The 6,822-nt window shown below is 45.6% G+C and overlaps 2 pseudogenes; both read right to left on the reverse strand.

Moving 5' to 3' along the window:
- Positions 1–2,147: 2,147 nt before the first annotated feature.
- On the reverse strand, positions 2,148–2,266 carry LOC127620441 (uncharacterized; annotated as a pseudogene).
- A 629-nt stretch (positions 2,267–2,895) lies between these two features.
- LOC127620406 (uncharacterized) lies at positions 2,896–3,014 on the reverse strand (annotated as a pseudogene).
- Positions 3,015–6,822: the final 3,808 nt, after the last annotated feature.

The raw sequence follows: 6,822 nt of genomic DNA on the forward strand, positions 1-6,822 counted from the left end.
TTCACGCTTTCCTTCAAATCAATAGTTTTATTCTTAGTGTCTCTTACCTTATCTATGTTTGTACTGCCCTTTGCTCCATCATTGTCTTCTTCTTTGTTTTTCATCCCATCCTGTTCAACTTTATCTACAAATAGTTGTAGTTCTGTCATTATTTCTGTCTCTTCTTCTCCGTCCTGTTCGTCTTTACTTTCTCCTTCTTCTTCTCTACTCTGTATATCCATAGTTAATCCACGTGTTTGTTGTGGTACACTTCCTTCATTAGCCTCTTCCACATTCTCCACGTCATTTCGTGTCTCTGTCTCCATTTCCTCATGTTCCTCTTCATACGTTTCACATCTGCACCTGAGAAAAGCCTTTCCGCAGCCTTGGCACCGCGGGGCTTTGCAGTCCCACGCATAATGCCCCTGCTCCAGGCATTCTCTACATATTAGTTGAGGACGGTCCTTCTTTTCATGATCAGGACTTGTACATACTCTGCACGTCTTCACCTGATGATCATGAATCACCCTGAAAAACTGTGATCCTTCCTCCGTTTCAAATCTTGTATTATATGGTAGTGACACCACATCTTTTGGAAATTTAACTCTTATAAATCTCGTTCCAGCCGCCACAGTTGTCCCAGGGTAATACCTCCTTCTCAGAGGAAGTATTGGTGTAACCCCCCAGCTTGTCAGTTTTTGTAAAACATCCTCATCATTTATGTAGTTTGGCAATTGTAAAAAAGATACCATCCTTTCCGTTGCACAAAGTTTTCTTATTTCACAACATTGTCCATTTATTTGTATTCCATCCAATAATTGTTCACAGTCTTCTTCTTTCTCCAATGTGAGTTCATATTCACAATCATTTTTTTCCTTAGTCCATATAATTTGCCCATTCCAGTTTTGTCCTCTACAGCTTTAATTATCATCATAACCGTTAACTGTTCTGGGTTTTTCACATTCATTGTCAGCGTAGTTTCTTTTTTGTATTCTCTCTGATATCTCATTTTTCCTCTCAATTTATTTATCATATCATCTTTTTGATTTTCTTCTTTTCTCTTTTCACCATTTACATCAGCCTTTTCCTTACTTTGTATCTTCTGTTGTTCAGTCCTTCCTTTCACCATTTCCACTCCATTTCTCTTCTTTCTCGAGACCACAGTTGCCCATGTTTCTTCTTTTTGATTTTCATTTGTTTCTTGCATTATCCTTTTGGGTAGATTAGTATCTTCATCCAATTCATTGTCCTTTTCCAGTCCTGTTCCATTATCCATTATGTCCTTCCTTGTTTGTACACCTCTCCACAAATACCAAAAAAGTAAAAAAAATAAAAAACTCAACCCCAAACAGTTGTAAAACTGCTTGGGGTTAACCCGTGGAAAAAAATAAACAAAGGTAAGCTTTATAACGTGTGATTAGAAAAAAATAAATAAAAATGTAAACAAAATGGCGGAGAGCCTTCCTCTCCAACTGCAGTCAACTCACTTCCTGGAACGTACCAACTAGCAGGCTTGCACAGGGTGGTATGGCCGTAAGCGAGTGCTGCGGCTACCAGCAGGCCATTTAAAGCAAGCGCACTGCACGCATCCTTATGCTGCTCTCCCATCATTAAAATATGTCTTGTACTGCAGCTCTAAAAAAAGAGACAACAGGCCCTTTCCTCTCAGACATTGTCTATTTTTATTTATTTCTCTTTTTGAAAAGGTAAGTGCCTCCTCTCTATTCATTCAATTTCACAGGAGTCGTCCACAATACCTTTTTCTGCATACCTGTGTCACAGCTTCCATGTGGTTTGCTAAAAGAGGGCATACTCAGCTGCACAATTATATGCTTAACACATAATAATAATCCAGCGGCCAAAGAAAACGCTTCTCTACTTAAAAAATGACCTCAGGACGCTTTCTTTCGGATGTGTCCACTAAATTTTGGAAGCACTGCACTTTGTTTGTACTTTCCAACTCTGTATGTTGCAGTCAAGAAAGAGCAAAAAAAAAACCCCTCTACTGCTTTCTGTAGGAGGCAAGATAAATGAGCAAGCTGTCCTTTGCCACAGAGAAAGCTAAATGAAAGAAAATCAATCAAACAACCAATTTCCAAGGATAAATAAATAAATCCCAGTTGAGCCAGGGGGGAGTGTATGAGTTAAAACAAACAAGGAAAAGAAAAATCTTACAGCACCTGGTATTCCCAGGAAGTCTCCCATCCAAGTACTAATCAGGCCCAGCCCTGTTTGGCTTCCGAGATCAGACGAGCTCGGGCCTGCACAGGATGGTATGGCCGTAAGCGAGTGCTGCCGCTACCAGCAGGCTATTTAAAGCAAGCGCACTGCATGCATCCTTATGCTGCTCTCCCATCATTAAAATATGTCTTGTACTGCAGCTCTAAAAAAGAGACAACAGGCCCTTTCCTCTTAGACATTGTCTATTTTTATTTATTTATCTTTTTGAAAAGGTAAGTGCCTCCTCTCTATTCATTCAATTTCACAGGAGTCGTCCACAATACCTTTTTCTGCATACCTGTGTCATAGCTTCCATGTGGTTTGCTAAAAGAGGGCATACTCAGCTGCACAATTATATGCTTAACACATAATAATAATCCAGTGGCCAAAGAAAACTCTTCTCTACTTAAAAAATGACCTCAGGACGCTTTCTTTCGGATGTGTCCACCAAATTTTGGAAGCGCTGCACTTTGTTTGTACTTTTCTACTCTGTATGTTGCAGTCAAGAAAGAGCAAAAAAAAACAAACCCTCTACTGCTTTCTGTAGGAGGCAAGATAAATGAGCAGGCTGTCCTTTGCCACAGAGAAAGCTAAATGAAAGAAAATTAATCAAACAACTAATTTCCAAGGATAAATAAATAAATCCCAGTTGAGCCAGGGGGAGTGTATGAGTTAAAACAAACAAGGAAAAGCAAAATCTTACAGCACCTGGTATTCCCAGGAAGTCTCCCATTCAAGTACTAACCAGGACCAGCCCTTTTTGGCTCCCGAGATCAAATGAGTTTGGGCCTGCACAGGGTGGTATGGCCGTAAGCGAGTGCTGCGGCTACCAGCAGGCCATTTAAAGCAAGCGCATTGCATGCATCCTTATGCTGCTCTCCCATCATTAAAATATGTCTTGTACTGCAGCTCTAAAAAAGAGACAACAGGCCCTTTCCTCTCAGACATTGTCTATTTTTATTTATTTCTCTTTTTGAAAAGGTAAGTGCCTCCTCTCTATTCATTCAATTTCACAGGAGTCGTCCACAATACCTTTTTTTGCATACCTGTGTCATAGCTTCCATGTGGTTTGCTAAAAGAGGGCATACTAACTGCACAATTATATGCTTAACACATAATAATAATCCAGTGGCCAAAGAAAACTCTTCTCTACTTAAAAAATGACCTCAGGACGCTTTCTTTCGGATGTGTCCACCAAATTTTGGAAGCACTGCACTTTGTTTGTACTTTCCTACTCTGTATGTTGCAGTCAAGAAAGAGCAAAAAAAACAAACCCTCTACTGCTTTCTGTAGGAGGCAAGATAAATGAGCAGGCTGTCCTTTGCCACAGAGAAAGCTAAATGAAAGAAAATCAATCAAACAACCAATTTCCAAGGATAAATAAATCCCAGTTGAGCCAGGGGGGAGTGTATGAGTTAAAAAAACAAGGAAAAGCAAAATCTTACAGCATCTGGTATTCCCAGGAAGTCTCCCATCCAAGTACTAACCAGGCCCAGCCCTGTTTGGCATCCGAGATCAGACGAGTTCGGGCCTGCATTTTTTTTATTTACTTTTTTATTTAAAAGATACAATACAATAAAAAACAGATTTTCTTCTGCAAACATCTCTACATCATATCTTCATTTTTTTAAAGTTTTAAAAGTCTCTTTCACTTCCCGGCAGCTTCCACATTAAATCTTTTAGAACACAACAAACATTTGGGGTAAAAACATCTTTAAAATGCACATACAATCTTTCAATATATAATTCTGTTTTCCTTTTAAACACAGTCCAAACATCCAATACGATTTTTTCTTTTTTAGCCACAGTTCTTCTCTCCCATATTGCACTTTTCATTAACATTACACACAGATTAATAAATTTTTTGTTTTGACACTTTTTTTCCCAACCAAACATCACCACTCTGTTCCATTCCATTACACTTTCATCCCATTCCTCAGTCAAATCTTTAATTAAAACTACATTTCCTTAAAAATTACGCCAATTCTTTACAATATAAAAACATATGTAAAATCCACTCTTCCTTTTCCTGGCACACTTTACACAAAGCTTTCTCTTACGAGAGGTTCTCTCGTATTGCGTAAGCTAGCTTACGCTACGGGAAAGATTCATCTTTTCTGAGATATTGAAGCCAAAAAATTATCCTTAATTTTTGTATCCATTGTCAACGCAGTGCGGCAGCTGCAGACCTTGAGCGGGCTAGCTAGCGAGCTCATAGGTTGCTCTGCGGCAACTGCTGCAGCCTATAGACGAGCTTAGGCGAACTCGCATCCAATGAGAGGCGTCTGCGCGCTCACTGCAACAAAGCCCGCCAAAATGGGCGTGACTAGAGTGCATATAAGCGTAGTTCGTAGGCTGGAACCCTGATTTTCATCTCTTCAGCGAAGCTCTTCGCATATCTGAACTGGAAGCCGCGTCGCCGTTCGAGGGGCATCAAGCAAGCGTGGACAGCGCTCGAAGAAGCCGGCCGTCTTCGCCACCTTCAGCCGTCCTGCGAGCTACGCCATCCGGCGACGATCCTTTTAAAGCAAGCTAGTTCTTATGAACTTCACAAAAAGTACGGCGTCTTTTAAAGATGCCTCACTCCACTTGCGCTCATGCGCGCCTCTCAGCACCGGAGACCGCCACGTCATCTGCGCTCTCTGCCTGGGACTGGGGCATGCAGAGCTCGCCTCGCTGAAGGCGGATGCGATCTCTGCGAGAGCTCGATGTCGACCCTGCGGCTCGACTCGCGCCAGGACCGCCGCCGCCTTCCATTCAGCCGCGCAGTAAAAGCGCCTCTCTCAAAGGCTGCCGGAACCAGTGGTAGAAGCGATTGCCTCGCCGGAGCCCCTCCCTCGAGCATCGCCTTCACCCTCCCCGCCCACCGGGATGCGCAGTTGCCGCCGAGCGACTGCTCTGCTGCCATCTCGGACGAAGAAGCGGAGGATAAGGGCTGTTCCATCATGGCTTCGACAGCGAGGAGTGGTCAGGCTCACACGCCTCCTCCTCGGCCCAGGAATCCAGCAGGACCCGCGCCGAGTCGAGGGGAACTAACGCCTCCTCACACAGGCCGTCGACCGCCTCGGGCTCGAGTGGTCACCGCCCCCTGAGCAGGCTCCCAACAGACTCCACGCCGCACCTTTGCCCGCCCTCCGCGAGATGGCGGTCTAAGCTGGTGCTCCCGTCTAAGGCCTGCAGAACTACTTCCGCCTGTGTTGGCCGTGCCTATACCGCCGCCGGCCAAGCCGCATCTGCTCTGCATTCCATGGCCGTCTTAAAGACAGAGGCTGTTTCAGATCTGACTAGCCGACTTGGGAGAAGCTGAACGCACTACACGCCGGTCTCTTCGGTTCCGCGGTGAGTGGCATTGTTGACCGTTTCTTGAAGCCCAAGCCATGAATCTCTTTCTGCCTCGTCGCGCTAGCTCCTCTGCAGGCCGCCCACGTGACCAGCCTCCTGCACGAGCCTCTTTACAGCGCCCAGCTCAACAAGCCAGACTTCTCAGCGTCGACAGGGCGGCCGCCCTCGATCGCGCTCAGACAGCCGCCGCGAGACCGCCGCCTCCTGCGGGCCTCGGCCTAAGATTGTACTGAAACCTGAGCAACCGAAGTCCTCCTAGCATTGTTGAGAAAACGACGGCTCAGTCCCGCCACGGCCGGACCACCGTCAAAGCTTCGCCCCCTGTCAGTCCCCTTCTCTCAGGCTACTGCAGTGGTGGATTCAGCAGCCAACAAGCCGGTGATACTACCCGCTTGCTCTGCACTCAAACGCCGTTTTCACGGCGACCCAAAGAAATCTTGTAAAGAGTAAACATGCCTTATGTGTAGAAAATGTGCCCACAATCCAGTGCTCACCCCTACACACAAGCATTACACATCCCGTGTAATGCTTGTGTAATGCTTGTGTGTAGGGGTGAGCACTGGATTACACAAGCATTACACAAGCATTACACAAGCATTACACAAGCATTACACGGGATGTGTAATGCTTGTGTGTAGGGGTGAGCACTGGATTACACATCCCGTGTCCCTATCAGAGCACACTCACATAAGCGGTTACGACCCGCTGGAGTGTTAGAGTTAATAAACGCGCCCACGAGCCCGTGCGCACGCCCCTCCTCTGCCCGCTCTGTCACACGGCCAGCTGTATGTAAGTCCCGTACTCCCCCTGTCAGTCCCCTTCTCTCAGGATACTGCAGTGGTGGATTCAGCAGCCAACAAGCCGGTGATATTACCCGCTTGCCTGCACTCAAACGCCGTTTCCACGGCGACCCAAAATAAAGCCTTATGTGTAGAAAATGTGCCCACGATTCAGTGTTCACCCCTACACACAAGCATTACACGTCCCGTGTCCCTATCAGAGCACACTCACATAAAGCGGTTACGACTCGCTCGAGTGTTAGGGTTAATAAACGCACCCACGAATCCGTAAGCCTGCCCATTCTCTGGCCGCTCTGTCACATGACCAGCCTTATGTGTAGAAAATGTGCCCACAATCTAGTGTTCACCTCTACACACAAGCATTACACGTTCCGTGTCCCCATCAGAGCACACTCAAAAGCGGTTACGAACCACTCGAGTGTTAGAGTCAATAAATGCGCTCACGAATACGTGCGCGCGACCATTCTCTGCCCGCTCTGTC

The sequence above is a fragment of the Xyrauchen texanus genome, chromosome 26 (genome assembly GCF_025860055.1).
Source record: "Xyrauchen texanus isolate HMW12.3.18 chromosome 26, RBS_HiC_50CHRs, whole genome shotgun sequence".
NCBI lineage: Eukaryota > Metazoa > Chordata > Actinopteri > Cypriniformes > Catostomidae > Xyrauchen > Xyrauchen texanus.